Below are 26,461 nucleotides of genomic sequence, written 5' to 3' on the forward strand. Positions count from 1 at the left end.
CTTGAGAGAGACAACTTGATTTTCCCGAGCTGCCGTCCGGCTCATTTTTCGCACAGATAGTTCTCTCGACCAACGAGCTGACGCGCTGTGCCACGGTGGGCAGTTGCAATTGCACTGAATTTATTTGAATTAATTTCACTGCTGCCTGCTATGGTGGGCAAGTTGCCACAACTCAGTGAGCAGGCTGCCACCTGCCGCCGTGGCAGGTGAGTCACCTGCTTCTTCCCGACACGGACGGATGGAAACCGAGTTTACTCGTGATATATGAATCACATTAAAATAAAATACGTTTTACGCGACTGTGAACACTTTCCAGAAAAACACACTTAATTTTGATCTCCATGCTTCAAGAAGGATGGACTTCACACCTACTCCAATTTTCATTCAGCGCGGGCTCTAGGCTGTTCTGTCATTGAGAGCGGTGATGCAGTTCACACAAGTGTCGTTCACGCACCCCGCATTGATACTCCTTCTCGCGGCAGTCAATATGGCAACAAAACACGATACCGGAAAGTTCTCGGCCATTGCCTTCTTAGCTATATCTTGCTGCTCCACGCTCCTTTTTGAACAGCACGGTATATTAGTGGCTGCTCTGCATTTTCGATAGACGTTTCTCGTGCTTCCAATCAGGCTGACGAAACAAATAATGCTGTCCAGTGCATGCAAGTCCGAAGGCTCTAGCAGCAGCCGCCGCTGACGTGAACCCCATTCACATGCGCGTCACACACTCACATCGTGTCCCGTTCGTGCCCGTGAACTCCGTAGCATCTGGCGGATTTAAGACCGCGAACATAGAATCATTCTGTCTGCCTGCCCTGTTCAGCTGTTCTTACCATCAGGCCTCTTCTTACCATTAAAGAAGGTAACTGTCTTTGCATGTTCGGCTCACGGCCACTGCCTTAGGCGCACAAACATGCTCTATCACGGACTTGGTGATTATCCACGAATCGCGGTGTTACCGCCCCTACAAAAGCTTTGGCCACAAGCTCAAGCATTGGCGGCCCTTCTGCCTCTGTTACTCCCGTGCAGAATTCACATGCCCATGCATGTTTGAAAACGGTACGCAGCTGAATAGGTGCTTGCGACTGTTTACCTCAGGCAGAAACCACTCCGATATGTACTCCTCGGGGCTTTCAAAGAGCTGGTGATTTCAATGCAGCCTGAAGACGTTGATCACGCAGAAGAAACCTTTCTGCAACTGGCGCCGCCTGAAAACAAATCGAAAATGGTTGCAGTGGACAGCTGTTCTAACCCTCCATGCAGTAGAAGCTTTACAATGACAGAAAACTTTGCCGGCCCCATTAATCTGAAAAGGTAGTGGTGGCGGTACTGACCTTGTTGAAAACGTTGGTTATCTTTCTTCTAGTGGGCTACGGTTTAGAGCTTGTATTCGCCTCAACGCAGACGCTACTTGCACCTACGAAAAACACAGTAAGCAGAGTGTGGCACATTGAACAATCACGGAGATGAAGCAGAGTATTCTGCCCAACAGGAAGGGACATTTGAGTCTTATGACGAAATTGGAAGAACAAAACTACGTACGCGGCAGGAATGCACAAGCTAGGATTTCCGGCAACGACATGAATACTCACAAATCTTGCTCAATCATTTTGCCACCCAGGCCATATAAATCTTTGATACGACAGTTTTCATGCTCCGCCCTCCCCCATCACAACTGTCACATCACAAAATTACCGTCAGAGGGACAGAGGAGTACAGCCGGCGTTGCCCTTGTGTAGAGTGGTCGAGCAATGCGCAACTGACCATAAAAGGAATTGTCCAAGAAACCACGGTTTTTGTGGAAAGTGCTCGTGCGCACTTGGCATGGGTCTCATGGTGAGCCCCAAGCTGGAGGCTCAAAGTCCGAGCCCGGCTCAGGCCTGAGTCTCTTAAGCAAAGGCAGTCCGGTGGTGGTTGAGTCTTGGATGCGCACGCTTGACTCTTTGCGATGGAGACTGAAGTCTTTTATACAGACATTTACAAGGCGTGTATACAGGTGTCGACAGATGCTACAAACCGCGGTCGGCCGCCTGAAGCTGCTGCCCGGGACGCCGCGTCCCAACTGCAAAGCCTGGTGCGCCATGCGCCAGCCCTCGGCAACAGAACAAGAACTTCCCTCGCTCGACCATTGCCGGGCGCGTTACAGTCAGAAGGGGAGCCCAGAGAGAGCTCCCCCGAAGGTGCGCAGCACCACTCTCTGGGAAGAGCAAAAAAAAAAAAACTGAAAACCCTTCACTTCCTGTGACCCTGCCTTAAATGGGCGTTGAGCCCCGCCGCGGTGGCTGAGTGGTTACGGCGCTCGACTGCTGGCCCGAAAGACGCGGGTTCGATCCCGGCCGCGGCGGTCGAATTTCGATGGAGGCGAAATTCTAGAGGCCCGTGTACTGTGCGATGTCAGTGCACGTTAAAGAACCCCAGGTGGTCGAAATTTCCGGAGACCTTCACTACGGCGTCCCTCATAGCCTAAGTTACTTTGGGACGTTAAACCCAAATAAACCAAACCTTAAATGGACGTTGAAGGGGGCTTAAATAAAGGAGGCTGAACAGAGGAGAGAGTGAGTATGAAAAGGTCACCGCCCTCAACTTTTGCGCGTGATTGTGGTTTCTCTATTGCGTGTTGAAGTGCATATCTGGATCAGGTGTTCATGACAACACAATGTAGTGATTGAGTGAGATTATGCACACCCTTCCAATTGACATGAACACGGGAGCGTCGACCGTCGAGTCGATAAGCACCGTATCGCGGAGCATAACGGCGAAATGTGCTATGATACGAGCGCGTGCGCGATCTACAGCCCGGTGGAACTGCCTTCTGCTAGGCTGTTCCGGATAAAGCACCCAAACCCATTTGCTTCTGAGCCAGTGATCGGCTTCTGTTCTGTTTTCTGCACGTCGCATAGAAGAGATTAGAAAAGACGACGTGGAACTGCCTTCCTTCCTATATAGCTAAGGAAAGTGTGAAGTATTAAGACAAATGCGATCAGGTGTCTTTCCTACCGCGCTACCATTTCGCCTGTTATTTGTAAGTTGATGACAATGTTCATCATAAATAGAAAGGGAAGACGATAACGTGCTCTAAAGAAACTAGGGTTGGGTCCGTATCCCGGAGACGCCTAGAAGAGGACACCCGCAACGGACTGTTCATTGCGGGCACTCGCCTGTTCTCGCACATTTCGCCGCTGTGCTGCGTGATACCACGCTTACCGACTTGGCGGTCGACGCTCGCGCATTCATGTTGAAAAACTGGAACGGTGTACTCTCCTCAGAAGTTGTTTCTAAAGCTTCTCAAACTTATGAAGTTCGAAGGGCTTTAGGCGTTTCAGCGCCCCTTTAACAGCTCCCAGTTTTTATCACAAAATGGGAGAAAAGGGATGGCGGGAAGGCGAGTGCGGGGTACCTGTCCCTTTTTGGTTGGTGCAACCCCTGGAAGTGACTAATGCCTCGCGTGTGCGAGCACGCAGGCGGATAGATTGCACCACGACAGGAACACGACACACTCGAACAAGTGCCGTGCTGCAGGGTGACGCTTTTCGATCTCCGCACTTGCAGTATGCGCGTGTTTCGACTGCTGGGGCGAGTTTATGGCGCCTACTCGTTCACTCTCACCGAGTGGTTGGGCCACAGTTGTCTGCTGTATCTGAGACGCAGGGCCATTGATGTAATACGTATTTTGACGTAATAAGCGAGCGTTCCTTATAACTGCGGTTCGTATAAGTAGCCACAGTTTATGGTCGAACCTACACACCCGATGTTTCAGCATACACATTCAAAAACTAATATAAATAGGAATTTTGAAATAGAAAAGCAATAAATATCAGAAACAAACGGTCAGTCGCGATGGACGTCATTTACAATAAAGGTTGTTTGTTGTTTTATGGCGCTTAACGTCCTAAAGCGACTCAGGCTATGAGGGACGCCATAGCGGAGGGCTCCGGAAATTGACCACCTGGGGTTCTTTAACGTGCACTGGCATCGCACAGTGCACGGGCCGCTAGCATTTCGCCTCTATCGAAATGCGACCGCTGCGGCCGGGATCGAACCCGCGTCTTTCGGGTCAGCAGCAGCACCATAACCACTGAGCTACCGCGGCGGCAGTTACAATAAAGGCATTCCTAATTAGGTAGCTAATTATCTAAAATTAACTGTCTAACTTTAATTGACCCAGCGTGGTGGTTAGTGCCAATAGTGAGTTCGAAGCCACGCACGAACAAGACGATGCCACATAGAAGTTTGTGGAACGAAAAAAAAAAGCGATTTCTTAAGCCCTTAACCTCGAACAAATCCAGTGCCTTTTTTTCCCCAGAACTAAAACAGCACCCAAGGAGCGCGGGGACCTCAGTGCAAGCGCAACCTCTGTTTATGACGTGTTGCACTGCGTATATGGCGCCGAAATCAAACGTCCTGCTCTGTAGCGAGTATGCACCGACGTGAAGTGACGGCTCTTTTGGGGTGCATGTAGCGCGAGGAAAGGCTGCAAAAATATCTAATCAGCTCATCGAAAGCTGCGCCGGTTTACAGGGCTGAAGCTCCATGCTGTACTATGAAATGGTTCCTGCGACGTCACATGAACATTCCGGATTATACCATGTCACGCTAATTTACACATGTCACGGAAAATGCTGGCCCCCGCCTACCATGTGGCGGTTGTTCTTTAGAGCGACGGACTACAAGAAAGTGCATCTAAGTGTACAAAGAAGTAGGCAGTTCGATTTGGGCGCCGTAGTCACTGCAAAACTCCACCAGTGGATTTTGGGAGACCGCAGTCGGCGAACAAGCTAATCAGCCTCCTTATCCACAACACATGCATAGTTCCCGTTTCGAAGGGGCTTTCTTGTCGTTGGCTCGACGGTTGTCACAATAGCCGGGTTAAAGAAATGCTGAAAGGTTTCCCAGAAAAATTTAATGAAGAGAAGCACTTCACGATTTTCCACTATCGGAATTCGAATTTCTCATCGAAATTAGGCAAAGGAAAGCGCAAATCTATTTTATTTTGGCGAAACGCGCAGCAGCAGCCTCGGGCCAGCTCGCGCGTCTCGTTGCCGCCTGTGATTGGTTGGGCGCCTCGTGACGTCAGAAATGATGTTTGCTCGGTCGGCCCGGCTCGGCCGCCGCCGCTGCACATGAAGCGCGGCGCACGGTGGCTCGAGGCTGTTGGTTTGCTTCTTATACGACGACGGAACACATCGAAGATTACCCGGAGGATCTTGGAGTCATCCCCTACATGTTCGAACCAATTGCAAAGAGCAAAAATCTTCAAGAAAGAAACTATGCTGGCGCAAGCGGTGCTTTTGACTCGGACGAAAGCCAAGTGTCAGCTGTTTGGAGGAGGAGCTCAATTCTGCAAATACAATTACATACCCCTGAAACGAAACTTGAAAAAAAATAATTAAGTATGCATTTGATTACCGAAATAATTGAAGCAATCTGACTGTCTCCTGATGTCTGCCGGAGCCACCAATATAGATAGCCCCAGGGTTAAAATAAATTTAAAGCAAGTTACCTTTCTCTTGAAATTTCGGACCTGCCAGAAAAACGCGGTACGCATATTCATATGCTCCGTATCTGTATTCAGTTATACACCAGTACAAGAATAGACTTATTGGCATAGCTAAAAAGCCCACCGCACCCCTCTGTGACATCTCTCTGGGAGGTTATGAAACGTTGAAGGGAGGCAGGCAAAGTAGACTATTCCCCATCTCGTGTTTATTAAGGTCTGCTGCACTGCGTTTTCTTGATTTCGATTTTTAATTGCGCCATGGATGCGACAAACTATGCTTTATTTGCGCGGATACCAGAAACATTCTCTGCAAAGAGTTTTCACGAAGTGCCGCGTACTGTTTCCTATGTTCTCGCCACTGAGGGCTACGCATGAATCCTAGAATATCTGAGCCCTAATATAATTAAGTAAAGAGTCTGCATATAACTTCTTTTCACGTGCTCGCTTACCAAACGAAGTTCTCTGCTGCAGTTTGCTGCCGTTCTCATTCCAGCGCCGTTCATCTCACTACTACACATAGAGTTAATATACTGACTCTAGAGGGAAAGCTGCACATTGAGCCCATACAAGCCAGCGGGAAACGCATGAACGCAACCATGATCCAACGGTTTGTGTGTGTTGCCAGCTGTTTAGACTCTTGCTAAATCTGGACAAAGAACGGAGTTGGAACCTGGCAACGTAGTCCGTGGTGAGATGGCGGTATTCAGAGTAGTGCACTGCAGGGGCTAGGGCCGGCCCGAAAGCCCGGGCCCGGCCCACGGGTCGGGCCGGGCCGGGACGTGATCTGTTTTGCCAAACCTGGGCCGGGCCCGGGCCTGAAGTTGCGGGCGCGGGCCGGGCTCGGGCTTAAAGCTGCGGACCCGAGCCGGGCTAGGGTCCGTACAGAAACGGCTGGTGTCCGACTATTCAGTCACTATTGCAGAGTGAAGAACACAACTGCGGCATTGGAGCAGCGACACGGATGAGCTATGGGTTATAGTACGCGCTGAGAAAAGATACTAAACTTTATTCGTTCACTTATTTATGTCCTTATTTCCATGCCGCGGTGGCTTAGTGGTCAAGACGCTTGATTACTGAGCCGGGGAACCAGGGTTTGCTCCTAGCCTCGGCGGCCGCATTTCTGTTTAGGCAGCAAGCATGACAGCCATGTCCAAGTCTTTGTCAAAATTAACCAGGCTCCATGGTTTGTTTCTCATTCGTATAACAGAGCCCTCAGGGCTTCCCTGAATATTGAAAAGTTATTTGAAGGTGAGTACAGAGGTTCTTCTTACCATACAGAGATTTAGAGCTTGAGGGCTGGCATAATAGCTGTAATATATGACTGAGAAGGAAAACGTGCAGCCTGGTTACTTTTGACAAAGACTGTACTTTGTAGTATCATTGCTCGTTGAAGAAACCCAGTTGGTCAAAATGATCCGGAGCCCTCTGCTTCAGTGTCTCTCACAGCCTGACTCCCCTTGGGCCTTTAAGCCCCAAAAACATAGCTTTTATTTTATAGTTACATTTTTCTCATGTGAGAAAATTCACTAACTAAAGCGCGTTTGGTTTTATTTTCGATACGCTGACCGGAACGCCTCGTAAATGTAATAGCCACAAACGCTCGCGAGAGCTTGTAAATCTCATCTCATAACCACATCTATTCCTCCTCGCTTCTTCAGCCTGGTTGTCATGACCAAGTGTTTTGCCCTGTAATATATGGTTCGCGCGTTATCTTGTGCTCCACCAGTAAGAGTAAAATTCAACCGGTCTTAATGGGCCATTGATCGTTCGTCATCCCAAAACATACCTATGCACTATTAGAAATGCATTCGGGAAGAACATATTAGTTTAGGACGCTTATAGTCTTCAAAACACTCACCGTGAAATACTCAAGCCCTTTAGCTTTTCGTTTCTACTGAAAGGCGACCAGTTCGGCTATGAGTTCAACCTGTGAGATCGCGTTCACTAAAAAAATGTCATCCTAGTGCTTTCTAGGCAGCTTTAATGTTTATACTTCGCGGGCGTCAAAACATAACTGATTAAAATCATGGGGGAATGCAAAGTAGCCTATTACGCACGTATGCGGCCCTTTTTATTTGCCTCTCAGAACTTCTGAGTTTGTCTTTGCGCACCTGCACGAGATCACTGTCCAAAAGGCGGGCCTGGCGAACACTACTCTTTATCACTTCCTTCTGGGTTCAAAAGAACCAACTTTCTGAAGCCAAACTGCGGTTTCAGAACCTTTATCGGCCAGTTCCTTATCGGTCTAGTAGCAGTCTACTTGCTCAGAGTGAGCAGTGTACCTCAAGCGTTACTGTGAAACGGGCCGAGCCAGGCCCGGGCTGTGCTTCACTCCGGGATTCACGGGCCGGGCCGGGCTCGCTAGAGCGATAATTTAGCGGGCCTGGGCCAGGCCCGGGCTTGAAGCCGCGAGCCTGGGCCGGGCTCGGGCTTCAGGTCTCGGGCCTTAGATTGAGGCCCGTGCAGTGCTCTAATGCAGAGTAGCTCTCGACTGCTGCAAACATGCTGTAAACAACGAGAAAATCGTCGCTTTTGGAGCATTTCTGATGGTATGCAGTGTCGCATACCGACTGCAACTTCATATGGGTGCTTTGTTTCTTCTGAATTGTTATTTGAAGGCAAGTACCGCGATTGTGAAGCGCTTGGAGTGTATTTCGTCCGTCGAGCGCGCGGGATTTTGCATGTCCTCTGTTGCAGAGTGCAAATACACGTCGGAAATTTGCTTTGACCCCGCAAGGACGACCACAATTCCGAAAGAAAACGAGTTCCCAACGTAAATGGAGCAACTGCTCTGCCTGGTTTATTTTGAATGTTCAGCGCTTTGTTATAGTAAATGTCGAAGGTTTGTTAAGCTACCGCCGGCCTCATGCATTTTTTTTCTTTCTCCTTCGCCGAGGAAGACGGTGCCGTGTCTTTCCTGGCGCGGGACGAGCTCATAATGGGATTTTTCGTACGCAGCAACGCTCAGAGCTTCAACACGAACGATTGAAACAAGGCGGACAAAGAAATGCACGAAACAGCATGCACCGCTCGAGATACCTTCGCTTTATGTCTAGCATTGTGCGCACTAAATTTTGGGTGCTTGGTTGTTTGTTGTGGCGGGTTTTTGTTCTTATTTGCATTTTATTTGGTTTTTAGGTCTCTGACTGCTTTTGCTTCTAATGTATGACACTGCTTTTGCAGGGGATTATAAGTGTGCCTCTTTTCCGTCTAATAAACACTTGGTAGAGTGCGCATGTGTTGTCCTTCTGGTGCCGTTGTCGTTGCGCGGCCGTTCAACTGTCACCTTTAATTATCGCATACATTAGTGCTGCAAAACGTAATAAACGCATTCAAGCAAGAACACCTACATCCTTTATAAGTAGCACCAATGCGTACTCTGTAAAGCAGATTGAGGCAATGGGTTTAAGAAATCCGAATGCCGTGAAAAAGTAAACGGCAGCAAGGTTTATTCGCTTGGTGTCATCCGCCTTTAAAGAGAGTTCCGAGAGCGGTACATTTTCGTTGACACGCTTTGCAGTACGCCGTTGTCGCGAAATGTGTAGATGCACCACTTCCCACGTTTACTCACAAATGATGTGACATGCTCGATCCTCTCGGAGTTTTTTCCACGCATACAACGCACGCAGGTGGCATCGCGGTGCACGAGAACGCGAGTGACCCCTTGTCGTATGTGGCTCCTTGCAATAAGTGCCTTGATCCCATAGCTTAAGCAACCTGAAATCAGGTTTGAATGCAGAAGTTTAAAACCGAAACTCCGAGAGCGTTTACTAATGGTGCTTCCGCTGACGGCACTCGTGGAGTTTTCTACGCACTCGTGCGGTGCCCCACATTCGGCTGGATGCCACTCGTGCAGTGCTGTACGTTCGGCTGGGACGAGCACGACATGCGTGCGCGCCACCGTGCCACCGTGGAGACCGACGTTGGAGCGCAGTGAAATCCCGTCGTGCAGCGCGCGCTAGGTTGACGCAGCATCAGCGAAGAGGAAAAACGGACGAAGCATTACGAGTGGGCATATTTTAAAGAAATGTTGAATATTGTAACGTACTTGCTGATGAAGGGGGGCTTTATTAGCAGGCACGAAAGGGAAGGCCAGGCAAGCTGGGGCAACAACAGCGACAGACTCCACACGGCGCGAGCCCTACTTCGTCGTCGTCGCCCTACTTCGTATGCGCCACCTGGCAATACTAGGTGGCATTATTCCCCCCTTATGAAAAAAAAAGAGCGCTGTCGCTGTCGACGTAAGGGTGAAACAAAAAATAAACAACAAAACAAGCAAACTGCCGCAACTGAAGCGCGCGAAAACATCGGCACGGTTGCGTCACCGTGTATAGTACGGCTTAAGCCGCACAACGTGCACAGTGTCAGAGTCGGGCTGTCGGCGTCGCGGTTGCGCAGCACCGTCCGGAACCACTTCATAGTTAACCTCACTCACACGCCGTACCACTCTGTAAGGGCCAAAATAGCGGGAGAGCAGTTTCTCACACAAGCCTTGGCGACGAACAGGAGTCCACACCCAGACTTGGTCACCGGGTTTGTAGTCAACCTGTCGGTGGCGAAGGTTGTAACGGCGCGCATCCGAGCTCTGCTGTTGCCCGATGTGCACGCGGGCCAGCTGACGGGCTTCTTCAGCACGTTGGGCAAACTGTTGGGCGTCTGGGGCGAGTTGGTCATCCTCTGGGCACGGGAGCATGGCATCAAGCATGCTCTGGACTTCGCGTCCGTACACAAGGCGAAACGGGGAGAAGCGCGTAGTTTCCTGCAGGGCGGTGTTGTAGGCAAAGGTGACATACGGCAGGACCTCATCCCAAGTTTTGTGTTGAACATCTACGTACATGAACAACATGTCCGCAAGGGTCCTGTTTAATCGTTCGGTCAAGCCATTGCTCTGCGGATGGTAGGCCGTGGTCTTGCGGTATGTTGTGCAGCTCAGCCGAAAGATGTGGTCGATTAGTTGCGCTGTAAACGCCGTCCCTCTGTCTGTAATCACGTGCGAAGGAGCGCCATGTCGCAGGACGATGTTGTGCATGAAAAACTCTGCGACTTCTGAAGCTGTGCCACGAGGGATCGCCTTGGTCTCGGCGTAGCGAGTCAAATAGTCGGTAGCAACTATGATCCACTTATTGCCGCCCTGCGACAAGGGGAAAGGGCCGAGGAGGTCCATGCCGATCTGGTCGAACGGAGCGCGAGGGGCAGTAACGGGCTTGAGAAAACCCGCCGGCTTAAGTGGTGGCGTTTTCCGGCGCTGGCATTCTCGGCAGCTTTTAACGTATCGTTTGACATCAGCAGAAAGTCCAGGCCAGTAATACATGTTCCGCACTCTGGCGAGCGTACGTGAAAAGCCCAAGTGGCCAGACGTGGGCTCATCGTGGCAGGCGAAAAGAACGTCAGATCGGAAGTCGGCTGGAATGACGAGAAGGTAAGGTCTATCGTTGCCTCTTGAGTTCTTCTTGTACAAGAGACCTTGCCGCAAACAGAAGGAGCCAAGACGTCGAGAGAAGTGGCGAGGTATAACCGTATCACTACCTTCAAGGGCGTCAATGAGAGGGCGAAGGTCCGAGTCCGCCCTCTGCCGAGTCAGTAGGTCGGAGGCGGTGAGAGTACCAAAGAAGCCGCTGTCGTCATCGGGCGCTGCGTCGGCAGGATCAACTGGTGCACGCGACAGTGTGTCGGCGTCTTCGTGTCTGCGGCCGGACTTGTAAACAATAGTAATGTAAAATTCCTGGAGCCGTAAGCTCCAGCGTGCCAGGCGTCCAGATGGGTCTCGCAAATTTGCCAGCCAGCATAGGCAGTGGTGATCGGTGACCACTTTGAATGGGCGGCCGTAAAGATAAGGGCGAAACTTCATGGTGGCCCACACGACCGCAAGACATTCTTTTTCAGACGTGGAGTAATTGCTCTCGGCGCGGGAGAGAGTACGGCTAGCATAGGCGATAACCCTCTCAAGGCCGTCTTGGTGTTGAACAAGGACCGCGCCAAGACCGATGTTACTGGCGTTGGCGTGGACCTCGGTATCGGCATCTTTGTCGAAGTGCGCAAGAACGGGAGGTGTTTGAAGGCGCTGGCGGAGCGTAGAGAAAGCGGTCTGTTGCTCAGTGGTCCAGACAAAGGAGGTGGTATTCCTGGCGAGGCGCGTCAACGGCTCAGCAATCGTGGAAAAGTCCGCAATAAAGCGCCGATAATACGCACAGAGACCCAGGAAGCGCTGGACAGCTTTCTTGTCGGTCGGAACGGGAAAACGTGCGACGGCGGCAGTCTTTTCGGGGTCCGGCCGCACTCCCTCAGCGCTCACAACGTGACCCAGAAATTTGAGCTCTTCGTAACCGAAATGACACTTATGGGGCTTCAGGGTAAGGTCTGCCGAGCGGAGGGCTTCGAGGACAGCCCGCAGGCGCTGAAGATGTTGGTCAAACGTTTCCGAAAAAACTACGACGTCGTCCAAGTAAACAAGACAGCTTTGCCACTTGAGGCCTGTGAGGACGGTGTCCATCATCCGTTGGAACGTAGCCGGGGCGGAGCACAAACCGAAAGGAAGCACTTTAAATTCATAGAGGCCATCTGGAGTCACAAAGGCGGTTTTTTCGCGGTCCCGTTCGTCTACTTCAATTTGCCAATAGCCGCTCTTTAAGTCAATGGATGAGAAGTACTTAGCTTGCCGTAATCTATCCAGCGAGTCGTCAATGCGCGGCAACGGGTAGACGTCCTTTTTGGTCACATGTTCAGTTTGCGATAGTCGACACAAAACCGGAGAGTGCCGTCCTTCTTCTTAACAAGGACTACAGGTGAAGACCACGGGCTTTGGGAAGGTTGAACAACGCCATCGTCAAGCATTTCCTGAACCTGAGTTTGGATAACCGCCCGTTCTTTAGCAGAAACACGATAAGGCTGCTGTCGTATAGGGCGAGCGTCGTCATAGGTGATGATGCGGTGCTGCGTGATGGGTGTTTGACGAACCTTCGAGGAGGAAGCGAAGCACGACTTGTATTCCTTCAGCAGCTGTTCCAAAGCCAGGCGTTGCTCCCGAGACAGGTGGCAGTTTATGTCGACGTTTTCAAGGGAAGGTTCGTCAGTGCCGGCTGCCGCGGACGCAAAACAAACGGGAATATCGGTAACAGGTTCGGCAGAAGCGATAGCCGTTCCTGCAAAAAGGTGCCGGTACTCATTAGAAAAATTAGTGACCAGGACCGCAGACCGGCCACCACGAAGCGTCAGTAGACTGCGAGCGGCGCAGATGCCTTGAGTAAGCAGGAGTGAACGGTTAGCCTCGGCGACTGCTTCTGCGTCATGCAAGTCGTTGCAAGTGACTTCAACCAAAACACTGCTCCGTGGCGGCAACGTGACACTGTCTGCAGAAACACGAAGGGCGGCACTGCGGTGGCAAGATTCGGCGAGGTGGGTCGCTTTACTGGTCGAAAAGGTGATGATTCGTCGGCGGAGGTCGATGACAGCACCATACTCCCGCAGAAAGTCAATGCCGATAATGAGATCGCGGGAGCAATTGCACAGAACTACACAACTGACGACGAACGTAGATCCCTGAATCTGAACGCGAGCCGTGCAAATACCCTTTGGAGTAACGAGATGACCACCGGCAGTACGGAGATGCACTACAGAACAAGGCGTAAGGACTTTTTTTAGAAGAGTCGCCAATTTATCACTCATAATTGAATAGTCGGCCCCGGTGTCCACTAATGCACTGACTCTGTGACCGTCGAGAAAAACAGGTATGTCCAAGGAAACGCAGCTGTCTTGGTCAGATGACGGTACTATCTGTTCACGGTCGGAGCGTAGCGGCGGCGGCGGGAGGTCTTCAGCGCAGCGACTCCCAGCGACCTCGCCCCCGAAGGTCGCTGGTCTCAGTTTTCCCGGCGAGGGCTCGGCGAGCGACCCTGTACTGCTCGCGGGGAGCTGTGCGGGTTCGGGGAAGAGCGCCGCGGAGAAGATGAGCGCGGCTGATGCGGCGCACGGGCTGAAAGTCGCTGTTCCGCGAGGAAGTCTTCAATGGCTGGAGGCCGGTGGCCAAACCGGGGTCTGGGCGAATCGGCTCGAAAGCCCTGCAGACAGAGGGGTCGATAAGAGCAATTGCGGTAGAGATGGCCTGGTTCTCCGCAGTGAAAGCAGAGTGGCCGGTTGTCAGGTGTGCGCCAGACATCGGCCTTCCGCAAGTGCACTCGGCGATCGTCGAAATACGGGACTGGTGGAACTGGGGACAGCGGTGCAGGAGGCGTTACTGGAATCGGCGGTGGCGAAGCTGCAGCCGGGCGTCTCGCAACTTCGGCATAGGTGGGGCGGCTGTAGTCTCCCGGCAGAGGTGGTGTTTCGACGGTAGGACCCCTGAACGCCTGTTGCACCTCCTCGCGAACAAGAGCGGAAATCGAACCAAGTGCAGACTGCAAAGGGCTGCAAAACTTGAGGACCTCTTCACGCACGATGGTGCGAATCAGTTCGCGCAAATCGTCAGGGTGGCTCCCGGCGGTGGCAAACGATTCGGTGACTGCAGCAGCATGCACGGGCCGGTTGTAAGTCGCAGAACGTTGTTGAAGAACCTTTTCCATCGTCGCGGCCTCGGCAAGGAATACAGCGACGGTCGATGGTGGGCTGCGCACGAGGCCTGCAAAGAGCTGTTCTTTGACGCCGCGCATGAGTTGGCGCACCTTTTTCTCTTCGGGCATGGCCGGGTCAGCTCGCCGGAAGAGCCGAGTCATATCCTCCACGTACATGGCTACAGACTCATTCGGCATTTGAATGCGAGACTGCAAAGCCCGTTCAGCCCGTTATCGGCGATCCGTGCTGGTGTAGGTCTCCAGCAGGCGTCGGCGGAACTCATGCCATGATGTTAGCGCATCTTCTCGGTTCTCGTACCACGTACGTGCCCCATCCTCCAGGCTAAAGAAAACGTTTCGAAGCTTGGCTGCATCGTCCCACTGGTTGAACAAGGCCACGCGTTCAAACTCGACCAGCCAGTCTTCGACGTCTTCGAGCTGGCTGCCATGGAATGGTTTGGGCAGTCGCGGATTCTGCAAGGTATAGTAGGCTGCAGCTGGCATAACAGGTCGATGGGTGGGTGCTCTTGCAGACTCCAAAAGCCCGTGTTCGGGAGGTAGGCCTTGGTTTCGCCGGCTAGCACGGTGCACAGGGGTGTCCACCAGCGAAGGACTGGAGCCCAGGGTATGCGGAGGAGTATTAGACATATACAGGGATCTTACCCCGCACCTCCACCAGACTGTAACGTACTTGCTGACGAAGGGGGGCTTTATTAGCAGGCACGAAAGGGAAGGCCAGGCAAGCTGGGGCAACAACAGCGACAGACTCCACACGGCGCGAGCCCTACTTCGTCGTCGTCGCCCTACTTCGTATGCGCCACCTGGCAATACTAGGTGGCAATATCATAGCAGCAGCAATGCATTTATTTGCTCTGTACTCACGCAGCCACCGGCCGGCAAGCCATGACTTCCCTTATGAGAAAATTAAAGGTTTGTAAATATTTTAGTTCTGTTAGCTCTGCCTTAGCTCATAGAGCGAACGGCATATGCTGTTCATTCGGCATGCCTGCACTTTATAACATCGTACTTTTTGCCAACGTGTGCACAGGTTAAAGAATATCATTAAAGCGACAATGTAGGGCGCTTAGTGGACTGAGAATCGCCTGCAGATATTTTCGGAAGTTACTCTAGCCGAAGCTCCAAAGGCGTATGCATCGAAACCGGCAAGCATAACGCCTTGGTACGGTGTCCGACAAACCTGCGCCACCATAATTAATGCAGTACCTCACGAGCAGGCTCGTGGGTCCCGTGCTTCCCGCCATTTCTATCAACGCCTTGTAATGTCTGAACTGTCTGCGAAGGCGCCGGTGCGTCTCATTGATGCCAAGTATACCGTGGAGCGCATTTAGGGGCGGATAGCAGCCATGGCCTGGCAACGAGCACGCGTCGACGAGGGTTGCCGTAGCGCGTGACCGTACACGTAGCTCAAGTTCGCATCGTTTCGAGTGTCCGGATGAGGCAGAAGCTGCACAAGGCTATCTGAGAACGGCGACCTCGCCCAGGTACGACGGCGTGGGCATGATGCAAGCAACGCGGGCTACGCGCGGGGGTCGGTTTACCGTAACCCGCCGGCGTGTTCGCCAAATGCAGCCGGTACAGCCAGCGATGAGAGCGCCGCCCACCGGCAGGTAGCAGCCACATTAAGGCTGGTTATAAATATTCATTCAGAACGACGGCTTGACATCGCCGCTATGGCGCAGTGGATTAGAGCCACGTGTTGCGTATGGAAGGTCGGCCGTTCGACTCCGCTCTCTGTACTGTAATTTTATTGTTTTTTTAATATCATTTTTTTCAAATTTTTTCCCTTTTAGGTCGCAAATCGTGATGCTTAGTGGCATATAACGCCGTTTAAGAGGATTTATTATCCCTTTTAGGTAAGCCGTTGTGACAATCTTCAGTCACCGTGATCAATTCACCGTGGTTTCAAGCCATGTGGCTGTACAGGCTGCAGTTGGCGAATACGCAACCCGCCGGTTGGAGAAATGTACACACCGCTGAGAATCAAGCCTACAGGACGAACGGACACACCGAGAACACGATCTTCCTAGTTCGCAGCGTGAGAAACAGCGGTTGCCTGCGGAAGGCTGGTGGTGTGTGTGCTCACGTGCTGTGGCTTACGTGCAGGAATTCGAGGGCGGGCCTTTATGGTGCCGTGTGAAAAGAAAGGCAATTTGTGCTCTACGATTGGTGCGTGCCCAAGGACAACAAATTCCCTGCCTAGGGACCTAGGGACATTATAAGGCTTAAAACCCGGTGTTTCCGCCTCGTAGGAGGAGAATTCCCTGAAATTTCTATCAGTAAAGATGTAAATAAATTCTAATTCGCCTACGAGAGCTCCTCGCCTCCGTAGTTCCTCGACGCCTCGCTGGTCTTCGCTACCCTCGACTCGGGCCCAACGTCCGGCGTCGCGACAACTGGTGGCAGCGTGGTGGGATCGAGCCTGGCTGACCGACGGAGGACAGCACACAGGGATCGCAGAGACTGGCAGTTGCAGAGTGGTGAGTGCTGGCATTGCTTTTGGTTGCCAGGCTGATAAAATAGAGGTGTTATCTTCTCCCTGGTGAGGCCAGCCGCAGAAGCGTGAATTAAAGTACTTCTGGGTGGAGGCGACGGCATTGTCGCACTGCTGTCAGTCATGGATTTGAAGAGTCTACTCAAGACTGAGCTCGTGAGTCTGAGTGAGGAGCTAGGCATTAAGGTCTGTCTGGAGATGACTAAGTCTGATATCATCGTGGCAATAGAAAGTTTTTATGCCGAGAGCGGGCAAGTAGAAGAAGCATGGAAAGAGATGCAGAGATGCCGAGCGGCAGAACAAAAGCAGTTAGAGCTGGAAGTAGAGAAACTTCGCCTAGAAGTTGATCTCAGAAAGACGATTAGTGTTCAAGGCGTTGAGGCAGTGGCCCGGACAGATCTATATGATCTATCGAAACTGTTGCAGCCCTTCAATACTGGGCAAGACATGGGCGTCTATCTCGTTAACTTCGAGAGAGCTTGCGAAAAAGCGCAGTTTGGTCGCAGCTCTTGGCCGCGATGGTTGTTGAGCTTGCTGCCTTGCGAAGCAGCGGATGTGATCGTAGACTCTCTGCTGAGGACTCGGACAGTTATGATAAAGTGAAAGAAAGCCTTCTGAAGAGATTTCGCTTATCGCCAGAGGCATTCAGGCATAGGCTTCGGAGCCTAACAAAGAAGCAGGGCGCTAGCTATGCAGAATTTGCCTATGAATTGAAGGCAAACCTAGTAGAATGGATGAAAGGCGCCAAAGCTAATGATGAGTTTAGTAACGCTCTAGAAATTATCGCCATCGAGCAGTTTCTTTCGAAAGTTCCAGAGTCGATGAAACTTTGGATTCAAGACAGGGCGACTGTCAGCTCGGTGCAGACAGCGGCTGAACTGGCGGGCGAGTATGTCTCCCGCCGAGGGGTACGAGAGGAGTTTTCTTCCTCCAGGCCGGCTGACAGGGGGAAGAGGAGGACAGAGCGCCAGTGGAGAGCAGCACCAAAGCCGAAGCATGAGACACCAGAGGCTACGATAAAGCCTACTAAAGTTGAGAACACACAAAGTGAGCGAGAGAAAAAGGGAGATGATGACCGCTGAAAGAAAAAAAATTTTGAGGCGCGCAGGCCGCTCACATGCTATAACTGTCAGGAAACTGGGCACATCGCAGCAGGATTTCGCAAACCAAAAGTAACGTTTGCTTACGCTTGCGATTCAGCCTCAAATGAGGAGTTGCTGAGCCCATACTTGTTTAATATTACTGTGAATGGAAAGACATGTCGGTTGCTCACAGACAGCGGAGCGACAGTTGACCTTGTACATACGGACTACGTTGAACAAACGCAATACAACGGCAAATGCGTCTGGATAAAACCTATACTGGAAGAAGCGAGCGTTTGCCTTCCAGTAGCAGAAGTGGTCATAAGCGGGCCGTTCGGTGAAGTTCATACTGAGGCGGCAGTTTCAAACAAACTACCCCCACAGTACCCGTACTTGTTTTCTAACCGAACTGACCGACTTCTGAAAGATGAAGCAATAACCTTGACAGAAGGAACTGTTCAGGCTCTGACAAGAGCTAAAGCGCGTGCTCTCGCTGCCAAGTTGAGACGACGGTGCCTAACTCGGATGAGAATGTGACAGAAACCCACGACACGTGTGCACAGCCTCTAACATTGCAGATGGGCGGCCACAAAGAGAGCGAAGGTGAGATGTCAGACACACAGAATGAAACTGAAGAGCAACCGTCCACACCGCCCTCGGATGAATCGGTGATGGAGGCGGAAGGAGACAATACGAACCGGCCAGGGCAATCAGAAAGCGCAGTACTGAATTGTGAGGGATTGTTTGTGCTTCCATTGTCAGATTCACTGGACCGAATTCTTGGAAGGGTGACCAGGGACAAGCTTATTAAAGAGCAGGCAGAAAATCCGACGCTCAAAGATATGAAGGAAACGGTTTAAAAAAGAATAGCTCGTAAGAATGTGCGCTTCCTAGTGAAAGATGGAATACTGTATCGACACTACAGCTGCGCCAAAGGCCGTATGTTGGACCAGCTGGTACTGCCGGCCAAGTATCGGGCCGACATTTTGTCCCTTTGTCACGGAGCAGGTTGGTCGGGACATTTAGGGGTCCGCAAGACGAAAAACCGTTTGCTGTCTGAATTTTATTGGCCAGGCTGCTTCAAGGACGTCGAAAATCATGTCAGGGCATGCGACACTTGCCAGAGAGTGGGGAAACCGCACGATAAGACGAAGGCTCCACTCAAACTCGTACCCCTGATTTCGGAGCCATTTCATCGGTTGGTAATAGATATCGTGGGACCGCTCCCAGTGACAAAATCAGGGCATCGATACTTGCTGACTGCTGTTTGTCCAGCCACAAAGTTTCCAGAGGCAATCCCCATTAAAGAACAGAGTTCCATGGAAGTAGTCAACGCACTACTGTCCATCTTCTCAAGAAATAAGATTACCTCAAGAGATTCAGTGCGAGCAGGGTACGATGCTCACGAGTGTCCTCACATCCGGTTTTCTGGAGAGGTGTGGGGTCAAACTAATTCATAGCTCTGTTTATCACCCGCAGTCGAACAGCGTTGAACGGTGCCACTCAGTAATGAAGCGCATACTGAGGGCACTTATCTTTTGAAAAGAAACGCCAGTGGGACGCATGTGTACCCGCTATGCTATTTGCTTTGCGGACAGTCACTCATGAGGCGACTGGATTCAGTCCGGCAGAGCTAGTGTACGGGCGGACCTTAGTTCACCGTTACGCCTACTAAGGGAATCTTGGGAGGCAAAAGACACAGACCCTACTGTGGTCGAATATATATTGGACTTGCTAGGTAGGCTTCACCTATGCCGAGAAATCGCAGAAGCAAACATGAAAGAGGCGCAGACTAGGGCGAAAAGTTATTACGACCGAAATGCGAAACTTCGGTCGTATCAAGAAGGAGACAGAGTGCTTATTCTGCGACCCTCGCGAATGAATAAGCTCGAGGTTCAATGGGAAGGACCGTTCAGAGTTGTGAAAAAGCTTTCCGATACGAACTACGCCATTGAACGGAAAGGAAGGCGCCGAGAGATCATGATTTATCATCACAACCTCATGAAACGATATGTCGCAGAGGTACAGAACGTCAACATGGCTCTTAACGTCAGTGAGGAATTAACCACGGAGATTCCTCAGCTGAAAGGCTCAAAGTATCGGGGCTGAGGAGGTTATGTGAGTAGCAGCGCCTGCTGAAGGCCTGACCGAAACGCAGTCGGCTGACTTGCACAGTTTAATCTCCGAGTACGACGGTCTCTTCTCCGAGAGACCAGGGCGGACAGCGCTCGTTGCTCACGATATCGAGCTTAAGTCTGATGTACCGATCAAGTTACGGCCTTACAGAATGGCTCCACGTCAGCAGAAAATACTGAAGGAGGAGGTGGAACGCATGCTTGAGCTAGGAGTTATTGAACCGTGCGAGAGTGCCTACGCGTCTCCTATGATACTTGTGGAAGTTCCGGGCAAAGACCCTCGTCCTTGCATAGATTATCGGAAGTTAAATGCAATAACCAAAGATCAGATCTACCCGATTCCCAACGTAGAAGAACGCGTAGAGAAAGTGAGTTTGGCAAACTACGTATAGACCCTGGATTTAGTCAGGGGCTACTGGCAGGTACCTATGACCGAACGAGCTAGCCAGTACGCTGCTTTTGTAACACCTACGGGCATCTTTAGACCTCTTGCCTTGAGTTTCGGTCTAAAGAATGCGCCATTTTACTTCTCGAGGCTCATGGACCGAGTATTGAAAGGCGCGGAGACTCACGCTCTCCCCTATTTGGATGACATAGCTATATTTTCGGCTACGTGGGAAGGGCACCTTTGTCACCTGCGAGACATATTCGGCCGTATGATGCACGCTGGTCTAACTGTGAGGCCCGCAAAGAGCCAAATGGCACGAGCAGAAGTTAGGTATTTGGGGCACGTCATGGGGCAAGGCAGAAGGAGACCAGATGATTTAAAAGTCGAGGCAGTGGTTGAATTTCCGCAACCACAAAACAAGTCCGGAATAAGAGCGTTTCTAGGGCTACGGGTTATTATCAAAGATACATACCCCGTTACTCTGAACTTGCCGCTCCATTGACAGACGCACTGAGGGATAAACTCGCCAGAGAGAGTAAGGTGGAGCAAAGAAATGGACAGTGCTTTTCAGGCGCTGAAAACAACCCTGTCCAGTTCTCCTGTACTGCGTGCACCGAGATATGATAGACCCTTTGTCGTTCAATGCGACGCAAGTAACCGTGGATCAGGGGTTATTCTCTGTCAAGAATACGAAAAGGGGAATGACATCCAGTGCTCTTCGCAAGCAGGAAGCTAAAAGCGAGAGAGGAGGCCTATAGTGCATGTGAGAAAGAGTGTGCATGATTAGTTTGGGCATCCCAAAAACTGGCACGCTACCTCTACAGAACCCCATTCGTCTTTGCGACCGATCACTGCCCGCTGAGATGGCTATCGCAAATGTCAGGCAAAAACCCCCGACTGTTGAGATGAAGCCTTGCGCTTCAATATTTGAGTTTTCTTGTGCGGTATAAAAGAGAAAAGGCGAACGCGAATGTCGATGACTTGAGCCGTGCCTATTGATCCTTTTAACCGCCTACAGGAACAAGGGAAATATTCATTGCTCTTTTAAAGGGCCACGGACCAGGGTCCGGACATTTTTGAAAAACAAGCCCACTGCATAGATGAGGCATCGAAGATAACCTCTGCAAAATATTAGAGCCATGCGCGCCCCGAAAAGCTGCGAAAATTCAAATCAAAGCCCGTTCGTTCTTTCCTTCCTTCAAAAACGGGCCCGGCCCACTACTCTGCACCCCGCTGACGTCAAGGGGGGCTACTTTCGCTAAAGGCACTCCATTGGTGCATCGTTCTGACTGACGGGAGAAGGTTGGGCGTAGCCTTGGCGTCGCGTCGCCTGCACAAGGCTTTCCGCAGCGCCTTCTGTTCTGGCTCATGCCTACAAACCCGCATGAAGGAACAAAAAAAAAAAACTGCGGAGGGAGCGTGCGGCGACAGCCTTGAACCCTAGCCATAAAAAGTAAAAAAATAGTAAAACTGAGGGAGTTGGTTCGCCCCCCCTCCCCCCCCCCCCTTCCGCCGTGATCACGTCACGAGACGCTCTGCGTGCGCGCTCCCTTCTCAGTTTCTTTTCTTCTATGCGAGCCCCCCAAAACAAGGTTTTAATTAGTAGTGCAGCAAAGCCTTTCCCTCGCTCGCCCACATGACCGCTCCGCACACACACCCGTTATATTTCGTGCATCTTGCGTACGCCTTGACTCCAATGAATGACATATGCTTTGGAGCGGAGAAAAGACACAAACACACAGAACACAAACACGCATGGAGAAAAGCAAACGGGCGGTTGCCGGGTCCGCGCTTCGCCGTGTGTTTCGAACACAACCGACTTCCACCCCTCCGCTCGTGAAACGGTGGGGAGGCCTAAAAGAAAATGAAAAGGTGGCTCGTTAACTGGGAATGACAAACAGATGTATGAAAGGATGCGCTCACTAACAAGTCTAGGTGGTCGAGCCGATCGCGCCTCTCGATCGTTCAGTGTGCGGAGAAAATGCAAAAACCAAGAAAAGAATTCTATTGAAGGCGGGGCCATGACGTCGCCCTGTGACGCACTCCACAGACACCACGCCTCCGGCTTACACCGGAGAACGAAGGGGTGATTTTGCCTAGCCGAGCCTACTCGACGAGGAGCGGGAGAGAAGAATTTCGAGGAGGGAATGGAAGGAGAGGAGGCTCGCTCAAAGAGAGGTAGAGAGTGTCTGCTGCGCTGGGGTGGGCACAGGCCCTTTAAGTGTTTATGCTAAGTATTGTTGCAGTGACTCTTTCTTTTAGCAGCTTATGTAACCTAGTGATTTTTTTCTTTCTTGTTCTGCTAAAGAAAAAGACCACAGTACAGTGTGACAATGACCGCGAAATACGATATTGGGCAGGACCTTTCTTATCCTGCAACAGCCTGGTTGCCAGGAAGCTTTTGCTGGCGCTTGCTTGCTCTGTGGCGCTAGTCTTTACACTTCAGGAGTGTCCATCAACCGGACGATGATGCAGATCTCTTACGTCGAGCAGCCGACACTCCTCGCCGTCCGAGATCATCCCGTCGGCGGAGGAGCTGTAATGTCTGAACTGTCTGCGAAGGCGCCAGTGCGTCTCATTGATGCCAAGCATACCGTGGAGCGATTTTAGGGGCGGATAGCAACCGTGGCCTGGCAACGAGCACGCGTCGACGAGGGTTGCTGTAGCGCGTGACCGTACACGGAGCTCAAGTTCGCATCGTTTCGAGTGTCCGGATGAGGCAGAAGCTACACAAGGCTACCCGAGAACGGCGACCTCGCCCAGGTGCGATGGCGTGGGCATGATGCAAGCAACGCTGGCTCCGCTCGGGGGTCGGTTTACCGTAACCCGCCGGTTGGAGAAACGTACACACCGCTGAGAATCAAGCGTACAGGACGAACGGACACGCCGAGAACACGATCTTCCTAGTTCGCAGCGTGAGAAACAGCGGTTGCCTGCGGAAGGCTGGTGGTGTGTGTGCTCACGTGCTGTGGCTTACGTGCAGGAATTCGATGGCGGGCCTTTATGGTGCCGTGTGAAAAGAAAGGCAATTTGTGCTCTTCGATTGGTGCGTGCCCAAGGACAACGAATTCCCTGCCTAGAGACCTAGGGACATTACAAGGCTTAAAACCCGGTGTTTCCGCCTCGTAGGAGGAGAATTATCTGAAATCGCTATCTGTAAAGATGTAGATAAGTTTTAATTCGCCTACGAGAGCTCCTCGCCTCCGTGGTTCCTGGACGCCTCGCTGGTCTTCGCTACCAGCCTGTTAAAACCGCGGTCCTGAGCGCTGTTCTCAAGAGGTTGTTGCTAATTGTACAAAATGCTGACTGCGCCCGTTGGCGTCGGCCGCTCGTAAGAATAGCCTCTGATATCATCGAGGGTCTCGGAGGCCTCGGTGAACACACGCCAGAAAGAGCCACGGCAGTCTGCGAGTGTTTCGAATGTTCGGCTGATGTGAAAGGGGACGCGCCACTGGTGTCATGGAGGAAGAAAAACTCAGGAGAGGTACTTGTTATTCCCAATGCACTGACAAAAGTGTGGCGGAAGTGACGTCAAAATTTAGGCTTAAAAAGTTGGGCCACTAGCAACGTTGTCGTTGTTGCTATGAAAACTCGGGCCACTAGCAACGGCATACGGCGTCGTTGTTGCTAGGGTCCCGAGTGTGTTTCTCGGTGGCGGTGAATGGGCTTTGGCATGGTGTGTTCGGCCTTACGAGTTGAAATCTACATGCCTCGCGTCGTGACGTTACGCACCCATCTAGGATTGCTTTTAAATGCGGCGAATAACCGCTCATTTCATATTTTGTTCGTCAAATTTGGTCCCGTTACGGGGAGCGATCGATGCATTAAAAGATGGCACATCCGAATCGCGCTTCGACACGCGAAGAAGCGTTGAATGTTTCGATAAGTGGACTTTTGCACCTCGCCAAACAGCACAGAAACATGAGGCCGCTCCCGGCGGCACTGAACCGCGTTTCGAAGGCCACGCGGTGTGCGTACGGTAGCCCCGAGGAGGACGGTGCGCTGCGCTAAGTGGCGCGCAATATCGTCTTTCTCGGCCTGGCGTCGGATAAGGATCACCGCACCGGTGCGCCGGTCTGTGTCTAGCAGTGTGTTTGCGGGGAGGGAGGTGAAGAGTACTGCGGCGGAGACGCTGTTTCGAGGTGTTTTCTTTTATGAATAGCTTGAACAACGTAGCGTCGGTCGGCGGGGTCCCTGACTTAGTGCACTGCATGGGCTTGGGCCAGCCCGAAAGCCTGGGCACGGCACGGCCCGGCCCGCGAGCCGGGCCGTTGGGCCGGGCCCGGGCCTGAAGTTGCGGGCCCGGGCCGGGCTCGGGCTTAAAGGCTTAAAGCTGCGGACCCGAGTCGGGCTTGGGTCCGTACAGAAACGGCTGGTGTCCGACTATTCATTCACTATTGCAGAGTGAAGTACACAACTGCGACATTGGAGCAGCGACACGGATGAGATATGGGTTATAGTACGCGCTGAGAAAAAAACTAAGCTTCATTCACTGACTAATTTATTTTCTTATTTCCACGCCGCGATGGCTTAGTGATAAAAGCGCTTGATTACTGAGCCGGGGAACCAGGGTTTGCTCCTAGCCTCGGCGGCCGCATTTCTATTTCGGCGACAAGCATGATAGCCATGTACAGAGGGCAAAACGCATGCCTAGAACAACGAAACTGTGCGTTCCGGAGCTCTCAAAGCCGCTGAGACCAAGAAAGCAAAAAATGATTATGAAATTCTATGAGTTTAACAGCAAATGTTTACATCCAGACCTTTTTTAACCAAATCTTATCGCTAGTTATCGCGTATTCCGTCCGAAACACGCTCAGAGCGTGTTCTAGACATGCGTTTTGCCCTCTGTACTTTGCAGTATAAATGTTCGTGGAAGAAACCCAGGTGGTCGAAATGATACGGAGCCCTCTGCTTCGGTGTCTCTCACAGCCTGACTCTCCTTGGGCCCTTAAGCCCCAAAAACGTAGCTTTTATTTTATACCTATATTTTTCTCATGTGAGAAAATTCAAACTAAAGCGCGTTCGGTTTTCTTTTTGATCAGCTGGCCGGAACGTCTCGTAAATCAAACAGCCACAAAAGCCCACGGGAGTTTTGTAAATCTCATCTCATAATCACATCTATCCCTCCTCGCTCTTCAGCCTGGTTATCATGACAAGTGTTTTCCCCTGTAAGTTATCACGTGGTTCGCGCGTTATCTTCTGCTCCACCAGTAAGAGTAAAATTCAACCGGTCTTAATTGGCCATTGATCGTTCGTCATCCCAAAACATACCTATACACTATTAGAAATGCATTCGGGAAGAACATATTAGTTTAGGACACACCGCGAAATACTCAAGCCTTTTAGCTTTTCGTTTCTGCTGAAAGCAGACCAGTTCGGCTATGAGTTCAACCTGTGAAATCGCGTTCATTAAAAAAAAAATGCCATCCCACTGCTTGCTAGGCAGCTTTAATGTTTATACTTCCGGGTGGCAAAATATAACTGATTAAAATCATGGGGGAATGCAAAGTAGTTTATTACGCGCGTATGCAGCCCTTTTTATTTGGCTCTCGGAACTTCCGAGTTTATCTTTGCGCACCTACACGAGATCACTGTCCAAAAGACGGGCCCGGCGAGCACTACTCTTAATCACTTCCTTCTGGGTTAAAAAGAACCAACTTTCTGCAAGCCAAACTGTGGTTCTAGAACCTTTGTCGGCCAGTTTCTTATCGGTCTAGTAGCAGTCTACTTGCTCAGAGTGAGCAGTATATCTCAAGCCTTACTGTGAAACAGGCCGGGCCGGGCCGGGCTTGCTAGAGCAATAATTTAGCGGGCCCGGGCTTGAAGGCGCTGGCCTGGGCCGGACTCGGGCTTCAGGTCTCGGGACCGGGCCGGGCTTGGGCCTCAGATTGAGGCCCATGCTCTAGTCCCTGTTCGTCGTGCGCTCTGTTTGCTCGCATCGGATCACAACGGCGCATTTCGTGCTAGTTGATCTTCCGCGGCCGATTTTAGCGCTGATATTTTACACTACTGACCTGTGTAACATCTGATTAAGAAAAAAAAGTCACAAATTGCTTCTTTTTCAATGCCGGTATGGTACGCGGAAGTTTTGGCTGACAAGGATAGATTTGCTCCCAATAGACGATATGCGAAATGCGCAGCGCCATCTCTCGGCGCTCCGAGAACTATGTCCTCCATGTTGGTACGGTACAGAAAACGAAACCGCTGCCCAGCGTTGGGTTAAAACGGCTGCGCTTCGTTTGAAAAGTAAAATGCCGATGCAGTGCTGCGCTACCCTCTCCACTGTGAAAAGACACTACGATGC

At 51.4% G+C, this 26,461-nt stretch overlaps 1 long non-coding RNA gene across 5 annotated transcripts in view; it reads right to left on the reverse strand.

Annotated features, from left to right (window-relative positions):
- The window catches only part of LOC149354297 (uncharacterized), a 62,497-nt gene that overhangs the window by 20,106 nt on the left and 15,930 nt on the right, over positions 1-26,461 (reverse strand). For all 5 annotated transcript variants that reach the window (XR_016291300.1, XR_016291302.1, XR_016291301.1 and 2 more), the window contains 2 exons: positions 1,335-1,417; positions 1,094-1,208 (listed from right to left, as the gene is read on the reverse strand). This is a non-coding gene — a long non-coding RNA (uncharacterized LOC149354297). The remainder of the gene's footprint in view (positions 1-1,093; positions 1,209-1,334; positions 1,418-26,461) is intronic.

Source organism: Amblyomma mixtum, chromosome 3 (genome assembly GCF_055824585.1).
Source record: "Amblyomma mixtum isolate Tamu chromosome 3, ASM5582458v1, whole genome shotgun sequence".
Lineage (NCBI taxonomy): Eukaryota > Metazoa > Arthropoda > Arachnida > Ixodida > Ixodidae > Amblyomma > Amblyomma mixtum.